Below are 20,744 nucleotides of genomic sequence, written 5' to 3'. Positions count from 1 at the left end.
TGCTGTCCCTGTGTAATCACCTTTCTGTAAACTTTCAAAAAGCAAACCTAATCGAGATTGTGTGATGGTGTACGGAAGAGGCCTCTTGCACAACTCCCCTCCCCCTGCCCGCACCCAAGTCAATCCTTGCTTGTGTCACTGCAGGCAATTAACAGTGCTTGAAAACCACATGCGGCTCCTATTCCAAAACACCATTTGATGGTATCAGGAGGCTTGAGAGTTCAAGAAAAAAAATGTTTATTTTTTAAGGGGAGCTTATTCATCGTTAGAAGATACTGAAATAATCAAAGGCATCGAGAGTGCAACATCAGCAAGTAGATCTTTGCTGCAAGGTATTGCCTGGATGGGATAAAACCACATTCTTTAATATTTGCTTGAAATGGACTGTAACATATTTAGGTGTTCTGCTTTGATCCTAATGTGTTGTGAGGCACTATGCTGAAATGAATGTGGTTACCATCGATAAAGCAGAGGATCCTTAACATCTGAATGTATGGGCATGTGCCGCAGTTGCCACATAATAAACAAGGGCGTGAGCTTTTCAGAGCTGCCCCGAGATAGGGAACTTCTACCTCCTGTTGTCCCAGGGTAAACAGATTGCTCGTGTCCCTGAGAGCAGCAGGGTGCTTTCTCTGGCATTGGCTGGGGAGGGAGAAGGTGAGGATGAATAATTACTGTGGACTTGCTGGATGTGCTGTAACCACACATGCATCTTTACCCAGTAGTAATGAGTCTCAGTATGAAGCAAATCGGTGGCTGGGATTTTTATTTAATTTCACTTTGGATTGAGATACAATTAAGTGTGAATGGTGTGGCTGGAAATTTCTTGAGAATTATTTGAGTTTATTTTGCAATGGCAAATAGGATCACAGGAACAAGAAAACGCTACTGCTTGTGCTGCCTTTCTGGTCAGTGTTTTGGTGTGCCGGTATTTGCCTGGAGTCCCTCTGCCCTTTGGATCGTGTAGTCAGGGTGTTGTACCAGTGGAAAGATCTCCTTCCCCAAAGTGAGAGCTGACCTAAGTCTGAGACTGATTCTTCTGAATTCTGCCACTAATGCACTCCCCAGCCTCTTAGCTCTCTGAGCACAGCTGCATTGTTGCTTGCTCAGCACAGTCTGAAGCTTTATCTGGATTCATTGCCTTGCAGAGATAAAGTGTGCTATTTAGTCCAAAAAAAATCCTACCTCAACAAATGAAGAACATCTTAAAAGTTCTTAAAAGTACAGGCAGAAGCCAAGAGCTAAGAGGAGCTAGCAGCAACTCCCATGATGTACCAGAAAGAGAAGAGCTAAAATCCTGCACTTTTCATCACTTCACAAGCTTCTTGATGCAGCAGAAGGAAAAGGTTTCTCAGTGAGTTGTCTGGTGTTTGGGAGGGTGGGAAGATAACTAGGGATCTTACTGCTGCCTATGTTAATGTCAGTACCTTCCACTTTGCAAACAGGGTTTCTCAGCTTGTGCTGTGAAATCTGCTGTCCTTCCTCCGAAGGGATGAGAAAATTCGGCTTCCAGGAGAACTGTCATTTCAGTTTTACTGGGAGAATGAATTGACAGAAGTTTGGGAATAAAAGGCGATGCTGCGATGGTTACTTAGGGTGGAAGGTCCTTCTCAAAGCCGAGTTGAATACTGGTGTGGAGCAGGCGCTGGTCAGAACTGTGGTAATGTTGAACCATCCTCTGATACATCAAGCAAGCCTGTCAGTAATATCTTGCTGAGGGTTTGGAGCTCAGAAGGGTCAGGTGCTATGATGCTTTGCAGTGCAAAGTTTAAAGAGCGTGTGATTGAATTCACATGACGGCATGGTTTGGTAAATGATGCACAGCCCGTACGGTTTCTTTATGGGACGAGTCTTTCATAGCATGGTACGCCATTAACTTGAGGAGTATTGTTTTAATTATCTCAGCTGATGTTCCTCTGAAACTGCTCGGTGGGTAGTTTTAATGGACGTGGTATGGAAATTGTTGCACCGGCAGGTACAATATCTGTTCATCTTACTTGCTTACAAATGTTCCAAGCAATCAAGTATGACACCTTCCTGCAAATGAGGTAATTCCCGCTTGGCACTTAGGCCTCTAAGGAAGAAAACTTTTATATTGTAACATTAAAGGCAGACACTTTGTTTTAATCACTTGCCAAAACAGCTGAAAACAATTATTAATTAATAGGAAACATTGACTTTTAACTTTGCGAGCTCTCCAAAGAAGTGCCTGTGACAACTTGCATCTGGATTTATGGATTATTTGGATACAGTGAAACCGGCCATCATACTGCAAAGGTTGACTGCTTTAAATTCATTTTAAGTGTACACATAGCGCTCTTAAAATTAATATGTTTATAAACCTAAATTGGTTCAGTTGAATGCCTTTTGTTCTCTTTCTGGCTTCATTTGAGGCAACAACAAAAATCTGTGCTTGTTTGTGTGTTTAACCAAAATGTTAAATGCAATTAATCTACCAAAAGCACACAAATATTTTTTGAATAATAGAGGCGCCCATTTCACAGTGTCTTTGGTATTTAGCACTATGGTTTGGAGAGTAGAAGGCAACTTTTTCACATCTCATAAATAAAGTTTAAAAAATCTTTTGCTTGGCTTGTTTGATTTGAACCAATGCAGTGCAGCACCCTCAGATTTTCTTGACTGCTTTGATAAGGCTGAGGTTCCTATGTATGGTTAGGGGGAGGTGGCATTCCTAGTATTTTAGATACTGGGTCTTACTTTCCCTTCTGGAAAATATTGTGTCTGGCAAATGCATCTCCCAATAAATAAGAAGGGGGTGGGGATGGGGGTGTGTGAATATTGCAGTCTGAGACAGAGCTCCTCTTTGATCTGACTCAGAGAGTGATTATGTGGGGATTCATCACGCAGATCTACTGTTTTTGCCTCTTTTGTCGAACAAAATAATAGAATTCCTTGGACCATCAGAAACAGAGAATATCCAAAATATTTCAACAAGATCAGACCACAAGAGTTAGTTTGTTATCTTAATTGAGAATCTTGAGACATCCCAATTATTTTAACAATGGGAGAGTGGCTGCCTAGCCTGTCTGCTTCTAGCCAGTCCACTTCTCAGTTATTGAGAAATTCATGGGGAATACTGTGACAAGTTTAGTAACTGCAGATTTTTCATCAGTTAAAATCTCTTTTCTAGCAAACACAAGAGCTTTGCCTTATGCATTTGCTACTAATACAGACTCTTGCCTTTTTAAAAAGTGTGTGATCTCATCTTTTATTTAAAATTCTGCTAGTCATGCTAAACCAGCAACTCACTCTTTGCTGGTTAACTCAATCTGAGCTCGTCTTCCGTGGATGGGACTGAGTCTTAACTGCTGAGGGTTGGCTGGTGACACCACGTAGCTCAGGTGACTGGCAATTTGGGTGTGTCCAGAGACTACGCCTGGGTACAGAGACCCAGTTACTGGGCTTCATCCATGTCATTTGAAGAAAGGTCATCTGTTTCCCTCTTTAGCATGCTTACTTCTCAGTAGTTTATAATGATTGGGAATCTGCTTTGCTGTCTTGTCTTTTTGGTCAAGACACAACACCCATAGCTATTCACCAAGCTATGGAAGAGAGATATATAGGTCTATATAGTCCTATATTCATGGTTAAGAAGAAAACTGGCATGCTGTTCAAAGTTCAAGTTGTGCCTTCAGATAATAACACTTTGCTTTTCTTGGAGTGTTTTGCACAAAGAGACTGGACTGCTCCTTGTTTTAACAAACAGTTAGGGCTTAAATGGCTGCAGAAATGATGCTGACAGCTAGTTTCCCTTTCCTTTCTCCTCCCCGCCCAGTGCTGTGCTCCTGTTGGGAAGGGGTCAGGAGGGGGGGCATGTGGAGGGTGCAGATGTGTGGATGCAGCAGCTTAAAAGTCAGATGTATAGGAATGAGGGGCAGTGCTGGTGTACTGATGGAGTGTCATCTCTGCCCTAGTGGGTAATGGTCAATAATCTCAGTATGAGTGACCAGCTAAATATCTGGGGATTTTATGGGCTGAACTATGGCCACTGCACTACTTAAATTGATGTTTGTACCTGCTGAAGTCCTACACATTTATCCTGAAATTATTTTTTATTACAAACGGTGGCTCCTTGCACAAAGGACTTCATAATCTCAAAGCAGTTATCTTTCTGCAAGTAGTTAATTGGGTCATTACCAGCTTTTCCTCAAAGAAGGGGAAAAATTGACTACTCTAATACTTTCGAATGCAGATCAAAAGGAAAGAGTAACTTCTGCAGTGGGTTAACATTTTATGTACTTCTGTTCTCTTTTATCTGCTGCTTGATACACTACTCAGTCTGGAGACCAGTACTAAACATTCACCCTACCAGGCAGAGCAGAACAGTGAACTGCACTTGTGGCGTCTCCAGAACACTGTGACCATTCACAAAAGAAAGCAGTAGGTTCCTTCTGGTTACTCACTGATGTATTAGATTTCTACTAGCAGAACAATTTTCAGGCTTCTAGGCTGTGTGTGGCAGATGGAAATAACTGCTTTCAGTACGCTCTGGGATATTACTACCTGAACAAGAAAAAGACAGGGCTGCTTCCTTCTCCTGCCACCCAGGGTCTAGGATATGCCTGGTTGGAGTGCAGAGAGGATCTGGGTGGATTCCTGAGTTTCATTTTGGTATTTTTCATTATTTCCACAGAAGCAGTTGAGGGATAAAAGTAAATTCCAAATGTCAGCTTCCAGGGAAGTTGTGAATCTGATCTGTGGTGGCACTCGTTGAGAATGAATGCAGAGTACTCTTACTTTTAATGGTTTTTGCACAAGCTGCGATCATTTGGGGTTTGTCCAGACCAGTGAGGTTCCTTTATGGCAACACTGGTTTGTGCCTTTTGAGTGATGTCCTTCCCAAAGGCTGTGCCTCAGTGCCTAATCCCCTGGCACAACCCTCATGTAGCAGAAACCTTCCCCAGCTCCTGAGTTTCCTAAACACATGCTGGGATTGCAGCATCCTCTGATGCTTCTGCATGTAAGAATTTATTTGGATTTGGTCTGTTCCTCTCCAACTCTTTGGAACTGCCACCTCTGTGGAAATAATAGAATGTTAAAATTTAAAAATTAGAAAAATTAAAACATGAGGAAATTATTAGATATGCCAACCTCAGAAGACAACTGCTTGTTACGGTACACCTTTCTGGGCTGCCCTCTTTTTGGCTGTTGTTTTCTGCTACTATGGTAGAGTGAAATTTGTGTTATCTGCAGTGTTATCCTATGCTTATGGGAAATGGGAATCAGCAGATATCTAGGAATAGAAATCCAGCATTAAACAAGCAAGTTGTTCATTTTCTGCAGTTGTCCAGAAGGTAAAATGCTTTGTGTGACTGCAGAGGAGTTGTCACAGTGCTCCTTTAAATCAACAAGCTGTTTATTTCCATTTGCCCATCTTGCTTAAGATGCAAAAGTGACCACTTAGTCTACTTCATGGCTTTCATTTGTATTTGTGAAGCATTTTGCAAATGACAGCTGGGGGTTTTGCTGTGCTTGTAAACAATATTTTCCCTGGAAACATTCAAAACCCACCTGGATGCAATCCTGTACCCCCTGCTCTAGGGGTACCAGCTCAAGCAGGGGGGTTGGACAAGATGATCTCCAGAGGTCCCTTCGAGCCCCTGCCATTCTGTGATTGCAAACCCCAATTCCAGAGCAGGGAAACGCCTCCCTGTCCACACAGCTGGAATTCAACAGATGCTGAATTTTGCAGCTGTTTTGTGTCTCGCAGCATAAAAGCCACAGTACGAACACCAACGAAAGGCCTTTTCCCAATCAAAGCTCTCAAGCAAACTTACCGGCAAAGAAAAGCTGCTCCCCCTGTCCTGAAGAGAACATCGGTTAGAGGCAGGGACTTGCAGCAATGAATGAATGAGAAGGTTTGGTCTAACTGGTCTTTTTCCTTCCATAAGATCAGCAGAATGCTATTTGCCATGGTACGTTGTTGAAATGTTCAGTTGTTATGAATCAGAGCTAAAAGAAGCACCAATATTTGTTCATTTTTTAAGAAGAAAGAAAGACTGATTTGAAGGAAATAAACAGAAAAGAATGCAGGAAGCTGCTGATGTGGAAAATTTTCAAACCATGCCAAGAGAACCTTTTTATCAAGTTTTTTTCTTTAAGGTGTCACTTTGCAAGGTTCTTGCCCATTGCATGCTGATGATAATGTTTTGCTGCGGAAGCTGGAGGAAATGAGGCTGATGAAAATTTTCTGTGTGAAAACCTGCAGAAGTTGACTTCAGAGAAACATCCGTAAAAAGCGAATGTGGCAGAGATGTTCCACGGGAATGTTTCAGCTATCAGGAATATGAACTGCGTGGTGAGCATTTCCCCTCTCAGATTTGCATAGATGGAGATAGGTTGATTCAAAACAGAAGGATTTTGATGAACAGATATTAGCTTCAGCCATAGCTGAGTAAAGAGGAAAAAAGGTAGGTCGCATTCAAAACAACGGAAACTCAACAGCTTAATTATACACTATGAATGGTCCTACTTCTTCAGTCAGCAAAGATGGAAAAGTCCTTTGTTAAATGTTACTAGCACACATGAAACTGCACTCTGATTCAAGCCAATGCCAACTGCTTCTGTAATCACAACAGCAAAGACTGCAAGCTACACTGCAATTCCTTTTCCTGAAATCATGTGTTTTAGCCTACAAGTGAAACTTAATTGGGTCAAATGAAAAGGTTTGGATTTGATAAATAAGTTAGCATATATTTTATGAACTTATGTTGCTCTTCTGCCTTTTCAGTCAAGAGACACTAAAAACTTTGGACAAGATGAGTTAGTGAAAGTAATGCAACAGCTTAGACAATGTAACTTTCATGATGGTTAAAGGATGGCTCAACATCAATTATACATGATCAGTAATAAGAGTAAGCTAAAATTATAGCCTGACAGTGCTTAGGAGGGGACTTGGAGGATGTGTGTAATATATTTCCCTCCTTCCAAAACTTGTTGGACTAGCAACCTGACTACAGGAAAATCATTGTAATTTAGCTTTTGTTGGCAGTATTGGCAGTGGAATCTAGGGCATAAATACATTGCTTTGTACATATCTCAGCTCAGATCTAACACAGGAGTAGGTGAATATGGGAAAGTTTGCACTGTGCCTCTTCCTTTCTTAAACAGGAACAGCTCAGGTTTGGTCATGCTGGAAAGCAGACATGCACTTAAAAACATTACCTTTATTTCATCCCAAATACCCTATTGAATGGAGAGATGAGCCCACGTTTTATCCGGTCTAATGCAAGAATGCTCTGGCAGACAGCAGGGCCGCTCTTAAGCTGCCTTGGAGAAGGCACATGGGAGAGCTCCTGGTTCAAGTTGTCAGGCTGAGCATGGGAAGTCAGCTTCCACTGCACTCAGCCCTAGGCTGGGATGAAAGCAGTAATCGCTGCTCTCCAAACTGTCCCCATGCCTCACATCTGACACAAACATTCCTGTTTCCTTCAACCCAGTCACTGGGAAACACCTGACGCAGCTCATGAGCTTTGCTTTGTGGTGTGTCTGGGGAAGAATTTGTTTCTTATGGTAGGTAGAGACTACAAACAAGGAGTACTGTGGGTCTTGGTTTTGAATTTTGGAAGAGTGGGGTAGCCAAGCTGTATACTGAGTGCATTCAGTTCTGGCTCCTGTGAGCTAAGAAAACACTCGTGCTGCTACGTTTTGCCAAATAAATTAGCATAAGCAGACTCAGGCCAGCCCTGAATGTGTCACTGGCCACTTTGGTGGCCCTTTTTGTCCCACTTGTAAGAAACCATGGAATCACTGTAATCTGAAGAGCCAAATGCTTGAGTTTGTGCCAGTGTGCACCTGTTAACAGGGCTTTGCTGAGGTCTTTGACCTCCAAACATAGATAAGCTGCTCTTGTGGGTTAGGAGATTTGAAACCACTGGGCTGAAATCCAGCATGTTACAACCCAAGCTCTTTACTTTTTCTTTGGTTAATAGGTGCTTGAACTATTTGGCAGGGAGCCAATGAGGTCTGCTAGACCTGCGATGGGGCAAGGAGTTACGTGAAAAGACCCAGTTTCTAATTAATCCGGGGCCTTTGTAACTCTATAAGTGGCTTTGCCAGAGTCATGCCAGTGCAGGGTCACCCTTGTCTTCTGAGTGTGAGATGGGGTAGATGAGACATCCAGTTCTTCTAAACACTGAACTTCAGTACAGATCATTAACATTTTGAAATTATCCATTGAAAATTGCTTGAAAAATTTTCTGTGTGATTATATCTTGAGGGGCAGAAACCAGAGCAGAGGTAACTGGCTGATGTTTCTCTCTTGGGCTGGAGTTCAGCATTGGTGCATGCTCTCTGCTCAGGCTGTTTTTTGAATAAAATAGAACTTTGCATGGAACTGTTCTTGCTGTAGCTTGTGTTTAGAGGAGACACGAATGAGGGAGAACTCATAACCAAAATTTAGCCTAATGTTTTTTCTTATTTCTGCGTTTCTGATGGTAGGTACTGGATGTGGGGAAATTGCTTTGCTGAACCAGTCTGGAAGCATTAGCATAGCTTTGGCTGAGGTTGCAGAAAAGGGTCCTTGCTACAGAAGTGCCTTGCCTTTACTAAGCATCATGATTGTTTTTGATATGCTCTTGGTTCATGGCAAGTATCTTTCAAAGGCAATCCATACCCTCTGGTGCTGAAGGATGTCACGCGTGAAAATATGACGACCTGGTAACTCTAATACGACAGAGCTTTTTGGTGTGGTAGTGTCATGGTGAATACCCCCTTTCAGCAACTGGGAAGGGGTTTGCTAGCAAAAGGGCTGATTAACATGATCCTTGATTGGTCAACTTATCAACATATTCAAAGCCATGCTTAGCAGCACAGTGCTGCCAGCGCAGAATCTTCTGCTGCTGGTTGCGACTGAAATGGTGATCATCTGCAAAAGATGGCAATTCAGTGCCAACCTTTGTTATACCTGCTCGCTGCTTTAACAATTCACCCTTACAGGGGATTTCAGGTCCCTCAAATTTTACTTGCTCAAAGAAAATTAATTTTAAAAAACCCAGGCCAATAACAAGCCTCACACAGGAAGCTTCTTTTGTTCGTTAATATAGTCTTAGTAAACACAGTGTTAATATGGTATAAGTTGAGTTGAGATAAAAGATCTAAGAAACGGAACTCGGGTTGCCCGAGTCCTGTGTGGTGTATGTTTAATGAATTTTCACTTAGTCATCCATTAATATGTATGATAAAAATAAACATGGCAATTGAACAGCACAGTACTAAATATTGTTCTGAAAGAAAACCACATTGGGTAAACTAAAACAACTGGATTTCTTACTAATCTACACAATGCATTTCATTTAAAAGGAGAATTTATAGCATTTGAAATATCCTACCACATACTGAAACTTTTAGTGTAAACTGCCACTTTCTGACTATCACATATTGAAATACTTGTGGCGCATAGTGAAATTTATGTTACATAGTGTAAAATATATAGTGAAACCGAACTGATATATAATGAGACACACATGTGCCTGCAATGACTTATCAGTTCCATTATTTTCTAACTAACATTATTTTCACGATCAAGTGTTTCTGGGTCAGAGGAAGACAATAGTGAAGACCACGACTGGTATTACAACGGGAAGTGTAGATCTAAACTTGCACAAAAACCCCATCGAGCTGAGGTATCCTTTGTCCTTTTCTGAGATAAGTCCTAAATGCAAAGTCTGCTAATGGTTACAACATGTCTCTCTTTCTCTGCCAAAGCTTCATTACGAACATCAACATCACCCCAGCCAGGGAAATACCACCAGCCACAAGTGGAAAGGCCGAGTGCCCAATCTCAGCAGTTTTTACTAGTACAGGCCTGCCACATGAAGACCCTGGTGAGCTGGGGGGGTGGGGGCCTTGCAGAAGCACACAAGCACAGGTTGGGTCATTCAGCCCCATTTAGGTCTCACAGGAGGGGGCAGTCAGGCATCTTGGGCCTGACCTCCTTCATCCACCAGCGCTCTGGAACTCCTGTGAGGGCTCAGGATGGATAGACAGCACCGGTGGTGGCTGTGACCTGCAAAACTTCCTTCTCTACTGCTTAGATTTGTTTTTTGCTGGCTTAAGCCAGGTCCTGACTATGCAGCCAAGCATCCCTGCCGGGCAGGGCAGGCAGGCTAGCCACTGGGTGTGCCCTGCTGCTGGAAGAGGAGGGCTGTGGCAGCTGGTCCGGCAGCTGGTGGCCTCCTGCAACCTGAGGCGCTCCTCTGTGGGGCTGTCATTTCAACGCACACTTGCTTTCCAACCTCAGTGACGATTTGGACTGAGGATGTTGTCTCCTGGGAGGGTTGGCTTGGGAGGTGGTTTTATCCCTGTTCTGATGGACTGCAGTCTTGCAGGTCCCACCCAGTGCAAGGCTCAGGGACTTCTCCAGCCCTGCCAGCTCCTACCCAGAGCTTCCCGCTGGACCTGGACCACAAACAAAGTGCTGCCTCCAAAAACTGGCCAAAAAAGAAAACGAGATCCCAATGCTGCTCAACCAAAAGAGGGGGAAATAAACCACAAATCTCACATCTCTTGACCAATCCTACTCCAAGAGCCATCAGAGGGGTTATCTTTTGCCTGATTTTGCACCAGTGCCAGTATGACTGAAGGCTTTTAACAATCAGAAAGTGGTAACAGCAGTCAAGTTCCCTCATTGTGATCTGCCTCAGTAGCGCTCAAGTCAAGGTGTGTTTGTCCTATCCTCGCCATTGGACTATCAGCCTTTTGCTAAACCAAAGCAACCTAGGCCATACTGACATTGAAAGAAGACCTTCCTACTTCACAGCTGTTGTGCAATTGATGCTCATCAAGGATGGTTGAAGGCACAAGACAAAACACACCCTGCGTTTGAGGGTAAGGTATATTAACCTTTCCACTTGGAATGCCTAATTGCTCAAATATTGCCAACATTGTTCAAACTGCCAGATATGTTAGGGAACAGGCAGAACTGGAGGGACAGCTCTATATAAGGGGTATGACAAATTTATTGGGTAAATTGTATGGGAGTGCTTAACCCTTCTTTCTGTTCTGTTTTTTGTAAGGACAACTGCCAAGTAGAGTTGATCATGACTAATTCATGTGAAGAAATACCACAGAGAAGTTAAACAGCAACAACCAGTTTAATTTCACTTGTTACCAATAAGGCCTAACTTAAGTTTCAAAAGGAGATGAAAGGTAAGTTTGCCATTTGCTCTCTATGTTTTAAAAGCTGCAAGAGAGCTTGAAGAGGGGCGTGCTGTGCATTATTAATGCCACTGCTGCCTTTAGAGCAGGGGGAGGAGGCAAATACAATTTAATTCCCGTGTGTACCAGGACAAAAGCATTGAACTTGTTTTTTGGTTTTGCTCTTCCCCATTCCTGGCTTTTAAAAATCATTCTAGAGGGGTACATTAGTTACCCCTGAAGCAGGGCAGTGCACATATGTGCTCCTACGCATCAATGCCAAAACTGACCAAGATGATACAGAAATGACAAAGAATAAATTGTCTCGAGGGAGAAGAAGCAATCAGGAAACATATCTTAAGTACCTGAGCATCAACTCTAGCAAACAACATATTAGGCATGAATGTTTCACAGGTGGTACGATCACCTGCTACCTCTTTTTTTGACCTATCTTCTTATCTCCCCTGAATCAGTGGGTGCAACAATGGTGACAGTGAGTAGACAAGGTACTATGTATTTAGACAACATTGTAGAGGATGATCTGTCGACAGGAAAACAGAAACCTTTCATAATGCTAGGAGGAAAATTCATACAGTAATCCCAGAATAATAGATTCTTAATCCTTGGTTGTTTCCTTGTATGACACACACTACTGAGTGTCATCCACTCCTTTGAACCCCTCTGCAACTTCATTGAGATGGACCACCTCCTTTTGAAGGATGCTTGGTCCAGACTGAAATATACACCATTTTCTTCATCTCTGTGGCCAGGTTGTTCTTTTACTAAAACAGAATAGAGCAAAAACATCGCATCTTTTCAAAGGCAGTATGTAGAATTATTATCCCTTTGAGCTAACTTTGGTAAGCCAAGCACACAGCTGAGATTTCATCATCTCAGGCTTAAACACAGTTCTCTTCATTTAAAATGCTTCTGCCTAAAACAGTCTTAATTTCAGTGTCCACTACATGGGTTGCAGATGAAGGCTGTCCAAAATCAAGCTGCCAAGCTGGATCTGCCCTCTGCTGAGCTACGTGAGTCCCTGCGAGGAGGCTGAAGGCAAATGGCTCTTGCCTACTTTAGCAGCTTAGTAATTTTCTTGGCATCAGTGAGAAAGCTGGTGGTTATCGTTTTTCAGTAAAGAGGAGACTGCCAGTGTAGGCCCAGTTATTTGCTGCCCTGGCTGCCTGTATCCAGCTGTAGAGATGTCAGTGTGCTAACAAGAGCACCAGCTCCACACCTTAGGGTTTTCAGCTCCAGGAAGAAGTATTAGCAAAGTAAAATTCATCAGAATAAGGAAAACCCTAAAAAAGGGAGTGATTTGGCAATATCAACCCAGCAAAATGCTGAAGGTGAGCTTTGGAAGGGTGGCAGCAGGCTTCTGAGGAGCCACAAAGCATTGTGGATGTTATAGTTTGTCAAGTCATGGGTGAAATTTCATGCCTCAGAGTAAAGTCAGAGATGAGGAACCCTGGGCCTTTCAATGTGAGAGAGCTGAATCTATCAAAATAGTTTCATTTTGCATCTACTGACTGCGAAAAGATGTTCTTCCTTTTTCTTTATTTTTTTCCTTCTCTTAGTTTTTCATCTCACCCTTGCCCTTAGTTGCGTGGGTCCCCTTGCTTAGGAGGCACAGCATTTTCCAAAGAAAAGTCTTCCCTCCGCCAGAAAGCCTCCTTCTGGGGAGACTGAAGAAGCTGGTGGCCACCTTCCCCGGTGGCCGGAATGCTGGCAGGGCTGGCAGCACCAGCAGGGAGCTGTGAGCCCCCGGGATGCTCACGGAGAAGGCAAGATGATGGGGCTACATGCAGGGAAGGGGAGGGTGAGAAAGGTAACAGGGGTGAAGAGAAAGAGCATGGGGGCTCACCACCTGCCCGTGCCTATCTGCATAATAGGTGACCGTCTGCTCCTGGCAGCAGTGTCACGGCCAGCAGAGCTGGTGTCTTGGCTCATGGAAAACACCAACCCTGCTGCGTTGTACTGACATAGCCCAGGCCAGCCACGGAGCGGGACAAATCTCGCCAGTGCGTGTGTTTTCTGAAACCCAGGAGCTTGCCCAGGTAGTCTGTGAGAAGAGCACCGAGGCAGCAAGTTCAGGCGCTTGGAGGTTGAGAAAAGCCAGAGTTAAAGCTGAGTCAGGCCCCTATGGTTGTGCATAACGATGTGGTCTTTACAGGATGCATGTTACCTTTCCCCATGGCCTTTGGCATTGGGAACCAAAGGAGACTCTAATCTGTAAACCCCGCATCTTGGTGGGGGTCTCTGTTGAAAGGGGTGGGATAGATGGAGGGGCCGTCTCCCCCAGGGAGCTGGGTGCTTCCTGGGAGAAACACCATTTTCACTGGCTCCTTTTACCCAAGGAGTTGTGCATAGCACATCCCACATGGACCTTGAGTGACACAGGTGAAGCCTTCAGCCATCTTCCCAATGGGTCCATCGAAAGCACCAAGGAACAACCGGCCCCAGCTGGAGGCTGGGGTGGGAACACAAGGGGCAGAGCCGCGTGGCCAGTGACGGAGACAGGAGAGGGAGGTCAGCCTGCCCCGTCCCACGCAGGACGAGCATCTCCCACTTTGTATGCTGAGAGAGGTAGAAGGCCTGTGGGAAAACCAGCCGGTGATCTAAAACCAGCAGCGAGGGCTGCTCCAAAGCTTATGCCTGGACAAGCTTAATTAATTCTGACATTTCAGAGCTTTTTGGTGCTTGACATTGCAACCTTGCTCACGTGGCATTAATGCCGGGAGAGAGGTGTGCCTATGCGAGCGAGTGAAAGTAGCATCAGCACTTTGATTAGAACAAGGTTTCCATCAGATGCAGACACATGTCTGACCCAATACCCGTTTGTTTCCAAGCAATGTGAAGTGAAGGCCCGCTCAGTTTCAGCACACTTCTGGAGGCCCGGTCTTTTAATAGCATGTAATATTTCTGGCAACAGATGAGAGCTAATATATTGTGTTTAAATCTGGGATGAGTTGTTGACCAGCTGTGGTCTATGTGCAAAGATATCAAATGCTTTTTTTTTGGATAATGTCAGTTCCAGCCTGCAACCCACATGTGGGTCAGAGGCAGGACCGAAGGCTGGCGAAAATAACCCATTTAATCTCTCGAAGCCATCTCTCTCCTGCAGTGCGTTTGGTACAGTTGTCCTCTAACGATTTAAACATTTCAGAAAGTTCTGGGTGAGCTGGCTCCTTTTTCAGTGTTGCACGTCGGTCGACGCTGGTGGGAGGTTTCTGCCCTTCTGTCTGCACCAGAGAGGTAAATTAGTTAAGCAGAGGCACGAATTATTTGCATGCAGCTGAGGTGGCGAATGTGTTATCTTAACAGTAGAAGAGGAAATGGTTCTCTATAGATTATTAGTTACTGAAAAAGCAAAGGCATGTCTTTTGTTGCCACCACACCACTGGTCTGACTGTTGAGTAGATACGGATCAATATCCCCCCCTTCCTCCTCTCCCCCCTCGCTCTTCACGTTTTCACTTAGGCTGAGGTGAAGAGGTTTCACTTTAATTTATGTCATTCTTGTATTGCCAAATGGCATGCCAGAGCAACTGAACCGGGCGTGATCTGACTCTCTGTTGTGTGCTCTCACATGCAATCCCCTCGTGGGAAAATGCTGAGAGAAAATGGAAATTTAAGCTCTGCACCTAGCCACTGTGGTTTTTTGGGTTTTTTAGTAGTGCTTCGTTTGTAAGCTCCTTGGGGCAGAGAGAGTTTTTGTTGCATTCAGGGCACTCGTAGCCCGTAAGTGAGGACTTCTAAATACTACGATATTGTAGATAGTACTATAAGCAACCTGTTCTCTCTACGAACAACAAAAATACATGCTGTTACATATCAGAGGATCTCAAAACACGGTACAAATATTAGTCTTACACCACAACTTGCACAAGTCTTGTACCTATTCTACAAATGAGTCGGGCGTTGTATGGGAAGGTCAACCGACTTGTTCCAGACCTCGCTACCAGTTAGTGAAGGTACCAAAACCAGAACCTAGCTGTCTTTCCTCCTGGGTCCCTGTCCTTGCTGCAAAACTTAGCTCGGGCCTTGAAATGCTGAAATTTCTAGATTAAAAAAAAATCATCTTCAAATCTCCATTGTTCAGATAAGCTTAAACTTGGATACATTCCCCTGCTTAGATGCACATCCCTGCCTTAGGGTTTAGATTGAAAACTAATTTAAGAAAAAAGAAATGCATTAGGAATGGCATCAACAGTCATTCCCAGACTTAAATATCCCGAATCTGGGGAAGTGAGAACCTGTAGCTGAACTCTGTGGCTGGGTCCACCCTGAATGTGTTTTTGGAGGCAGACTCACATGGGGTTGAGGTGTTCCCTTGTGGCTAACGGTCACAGAGGGAGTCAGCGGGCGGGAGGCCAGTGGCAGAGGACAGATTTAGGATGTTCATGTCTAACGAGGCTCTTGGAGTGTTTTGCAGGGGTGCGTGCTGCTTCAGGAGAACATGGCTGATGGTCAGGGAGGGCCCTTGTTTTCTGCCCTCCTTAATTTGGACGTGTAGCTGAGATTTTGAAGGATGCCAGAGAGCACTGTGCCTTCAGTATGATCTGCACCTTCGGCTCTTCAGCCTGCTTCTCTGTTGGGTGCTCACTAGCAGAATAAGGATGATAATTGCTGCTTAGACAGCAGAAGGGCCTGTGCCATGTTGCCCTCCCTTGGAGGGGCCTTGACTGCTTGTGAGCAGCAGGGCAGAGGGAGCTGTACCTGCAGCCACTGCTTCACCTCATCTCCTGGGATCCTTTTTGAGCTCGAGCAAGAAAAGTTACTGCAGCAAACAACACAGTCATTCCTGAATGTTGTATCTGGGGGGGGATTAAAAACCTCAAGCAGATCTGAGGGAGGGAGGAAATCTGCACATTGCTCTTAGCTGCTATGTAGGTCATAACTTCATTTGAGAAACACTCAGGTATTTTACAAACAAGGCTCCTAGTGAATTGCCATGCGTGGCACCCAAGAAGAGCAAAAGGAACCCAGGCGTCTCAGGGGATCTGCACTGAACTCCTCCCTAATGGCTCCAGATTCAGGGAGACATCTTCCTGCAGATTTCATCAGCAACTGCTGAGGCTGCAGTGGGGTCTCTCTCTGCAGGGAACAGGTTTTTCTTGAGGGCGATGGACCGCTGGGGCTGCTGCCATGGGGCCACTGGCTACACAGGACCCCCAGGCAGGAGGGGCAGGGATGGAGGACATGGGGCACTGCTCAATCACAGCCCGTCTGGGGAGAGCGGGACATCGGTGCGTAGTCTGAAAGACGGGTGTTTTTAGCAAACAGATGTAAAGACAGCATTGCTCACATGAAAATCTGCTGCATGGCTGAGCACAGCAATTACTGTTTAGACCCTGAGCCTTTGGACCCAAACTAGAGCTGCTTCCCAACAGCCATGGAAGTACCTGCTCTGCCCTTCCCTTGCTGCTGCTCTAATCGTGGGCACAATTTTGGTCGGTGGTTCAAAGCCAGGCTTGTTCAGGGCCAGCCCAGGGAGGAATGGGGACAGGCAATCACGTCCTGCAGCAGCCCGGTTTGCAGCAGCCAGGCCGGACCCCAAGTGCCGGGGCATCGGTGCCAGGGGCTGGAGAGGTGATGCAGGGTTTTAGGGCAGTGGGGATGTAGCAAAAAAGCCTCAGCCCCGGGGTCCCTGTTCTGCTCCTCCGGGTCCCAGCCGGGGCTTCTCGGGGTACTTGTGGCCCTCAAGGCGGCTTATTGCCCCACTGATCAAAGCGTGAGGGTTTTGGCAGAGGGATGCTCTGGTGAGAAAAAGCTCTCTGGTCATCACCTCACTCACTTTTCTGTGCTTAAAGTATATTTTCTCAGTTTGCAGTGTCAGGGGGCCAGGCACACCATGAAGCTATTTGGATTCTGCATTGATAAGGCGAGCGCAAACTGTCCCCGCAGCTCTCGAGAGCAGAATCAAACTGAAACTTACCACTCAGAGTAGAAAACACATAACACCCACAGCTACAGACATGCACAAATTGCTGCAATATAGGTTAGAAAAGGAGCCCTGTTCTGCACCCTCTGGTCTCATTAAAAACACACACACACACACACACACAAAATCTTCTCTGAATGACTATAAGCACCAGAGCGTGTTCCCTCCTAAACACCCAACTAACTTGTAACGGCTTATTAAAAAGGCAAATTTTCACTTTTCATGTATCCTTGCTGCCTTTCACACCTGGTTGCAGTTTCTACAACATTTTTAACTTTTGTTTTTTTTCATGACCAGTTGTGAGTAAAGTGAGACCTCTCAGGGACGCCACCCAGCCTGGTTAACTGGGTCCCCGCCTGAGGACACAGCCCCAGGGCAGCCAGAAGAAACCAAACCCTCCCTGCATGGGGCTTTGGGGCTGATGAGAAGAGCAGATCTTGTCTGTAAAGATGCACAGGACCTGTCCTTTAAAAAAAAGAAGGGCCATCTGAATACGCAAGTAGACTAAGGATGGGGGAAAGCAAATATTGCCCGCAGTTTGCAGAGGGACAGTCTTCACGCAGGAAGTTTTGCCATAGAAAAGCTGCAGAGAAGCTGGGAACCAAGACTGTAATATCCAAGAAATCCCATATGGACTGCTGCCTGCCACGTTCCTCTTCCTGCCCAAAAGCTACTCCTTGCTTTGCTCACTTAAGTTAGGATTTACCATGTAAATCCTGGTAAAGGCAGGAACATCCTAACCCTAAGCCTGGTATCACATTGTGACAGCTGAGTCCTCAGCACGGGCGAACTCGGAAAGAGGTCTTCAGCCTTTGATTTTGCTGTGCGCGGTTTCAATATTGCAGGAATCGTTTCTCTTCCCAGCACCAGTGCAGCCACTTTGGGGCAGGAATGCTGTAAGGAATCTCACTCGGTGCCTGGATAAGGAAATGATCAAGGACTTGCCTATTCACAATTAATGGGAAAAAAGAGCTGAAGGCCATTATTAATCATTGCACAATAAGGAAGTCACACTGGTTTGGTTCCCTTCAGTAGGGCTATTTGGTCACACCTACCTAAGTGGTTTGGCATCCCAACCATCTCCCTGCGCGCAGCCAGGGAGGAGGAGGAGGGAAGGGCCACTGAGCCCATGTGCCACCAAGGTGCCTGGCCACCAGCTTGCCAGGCAGGGAGAGCTCTAAGTGCCCACCTCCCTTTTCCGGCAGGGGCAAGCATCTCTTTTTAGGGTTCTCTGCCCAATTCACACACCAGCGCTGCCCATCCCTGTGCTCTGGGCACAGGTTTCTGCCCCAAGGCCTGGCATCACAAAGGAGCAGAATTTGACGTGTGCCCTGTGCTGGAGTTTCCTCCCTGCCAGCTGTGGGGGTCCCTGCTGCGGAGGGTCTCCTCCCAGGGCTGCATGCCACTCACCCAGTGACCACAGCTCCTCATCCCGCTGCTGGGCTTTTGCTCAAGGCCCTGGCTTAGCTCTCGTGTTCAGGTGCTGGGCTTTGGCTGGCACATGGGGCTGCACTGCCCTGCCCTGCCCTATGAGAGGGTGTGGGGGGTTAATTTTGTAGCAAGTGGCAGGACAACATTAGTATGGGATGAGCGACAACACTTCAAGCGCCCTGGCTATGTTTCTGGTGCCTTTGCTAGGTGAGCTCACACGGGCTGAAGTTTGCAGAGCTGAACGGCCCAAGGCAGCTGAGCCCGTGCTGCCTGGAGCATGCGTGCCAAGGAAAGCATCACCTTACTTCCCCTGTGCTGGGCTTAGCCATTCAACTTGTGCCAAGCTGCAAGCTTTCATGGTGGGGGTATGGAGGCTTGGCTTTGAAGCAGATGAGCAGAGGTGATGTCTGCTTGCATGCACCTCTAAGCAATTGACCACTGATCACTCTAGCATAGGACAAGAATATGACTTTGCAGCCGAAGTAGTCACCAAGGCAGCAGGGTCTCAGTGAGAATTAGCAGGTCTCCTCGCCTTCCCTTTCCACCGGTGTTCCCAATCTCCTTCAAGAACAAGTGAAAGCAAAGGCCTGCAGCGTGTCGGCCACTTGTGGGCCCTCAGCTATTGCCTGCAGTTGCTGAAAACATGGCCTGGCTGGGTGTGCCAACGTGCTAGTTGCCAGCACCTCCAGGTGTTGCTGGTTGCAGGATGGCCCTTTTTCAGCATCCGATGAAAAATTAAACGCCTGTATTTTTGGGAAGCGTCGCATCTTTGACAAAAAGTCATGTTTTCCTGCTGTTCAGGCAGGACTGGTTAGTGCTGAAGTCGCCCAAATTTCCATCTGTGCCCCCCGCATCCCAGCCCAGGCAGCTGCCTTCTCCCTGCCAGTCTGCCCTGACCCTGCGCGGAGGAGGGAGACCTCTGCCTCTGTGCCAGGGGGCTACCTTGATGCCGTCAGTGAGTTTTTCTTAGGCCACTGTGATTACTTGTGTTTTTCGGATACCTGCCCCGTGACAGGCGCATTCCTCAGCCTCACCACATCCACTCAGCCCTGGTGCACGCAGTAATTAGCCAAGTGTTTCCTGGCTGCCTTTAATTACAGCCACGACTACTTCCCTCACTCTAACGTAACGCCTCTGAATGACAGCAAAGGTTTTGGGCCTCATCCTGCATGAAGCGCGGCCACAGCACGTGTTGGGATGCCGCCGTGCACCGGCAGCTGCTTATTTGAACCCGAAGGGCTCATACCCCCTCGGTGAGTCACGTTTTCCATTTTTGACCTCAAGATTGTAATTGTCCATGCTGGGAATTAGCGGTGTCTCCCCAGCACCCAGCTGAGACATGGGTTGTTACAAACCATCCAGAAGGACAGGATCCTCCTTAAACCTGTGTTTGAGGCCATCTCAGCTTTAGTTTGCCCCTCCTGTCCAGTGGCAAAGCGGCTCAGCTGGCAAAGTCATGGGAGGAAAGTGCACATCACCTTCCCGGCCACATAATGGCTGGTCCCCCAAAATCCTCGTGCCGAGGGTGGCAAGGTGGGCACCCGGCCCACCCGCAGGCAGCCCATGGCTCTCTGCTGGGAGCATGTGGACGAGTTTTTCCCCCCGTCCAGCCCCGCACCTTGCTACCGCTGTTGCGGTGAGCCGACCTGGTAGTGGTGGTGTTGCCACGGCTGAAACCTGCTGTATTTCTGGTCGCAAGACGCACCTTTGGCGGCTTCCAACCAGCTTGGGGGCTGCCAGAAACCAACGCAGCAGCTGCCGGGCTCGGCCTCGCGAGGCTGTGATCTATAACGTGCATTGTCTTTTTATGTAATGTGTTTTATTAAACATCTTCTAAAGCTTACAAGTGTCCCCAGGACATAACTCTCCAGCGCAACGTAATGCTTTGCCAAGTAATGAAGTATGATTTATGGCGGTAACGGTTATCCTACGGTGTGTTTTTTTTTTTTTTTAAATTATTACAGCAATAGCTCTGTCGAATATAGGACTATAACATGCTGCATTTGGCACGTTTATGACAACAGTGCTCTGGTTTTCTTAACTCCACAGTTCGGTGTTGGCAGTATTTCAAATTCTTGAGACAGATGTTTAAATGAATTTTTTAAGAGGACAGTGAAATACTTTTAAAAACATCATGCGGCGCTGAGTGTCTCAATATGAGCAGGAACATTATTTCTTGAACGTTCAGGTAGGGCAGGGCAGCACATGGCCTC

Source organism: Phalacrocorax aristotelis, chromosome 3 (assembly GCF_949628215.1).
Source record: "Phalacrocorax aristotelis chromosome 3, bGulAri2.1, whole genome shotgun sequence".
In the NCBI taxonomy this organism is placed as follows: Eukaryota; Metazoa; Chordata; class Aves; order Suliformes; family Phalacrocoracidae; genus Phalacrocorax; species Phalacrocorax aristotelis.
This window is presented reverse-complemented; position numbering follows the sequence as displayed.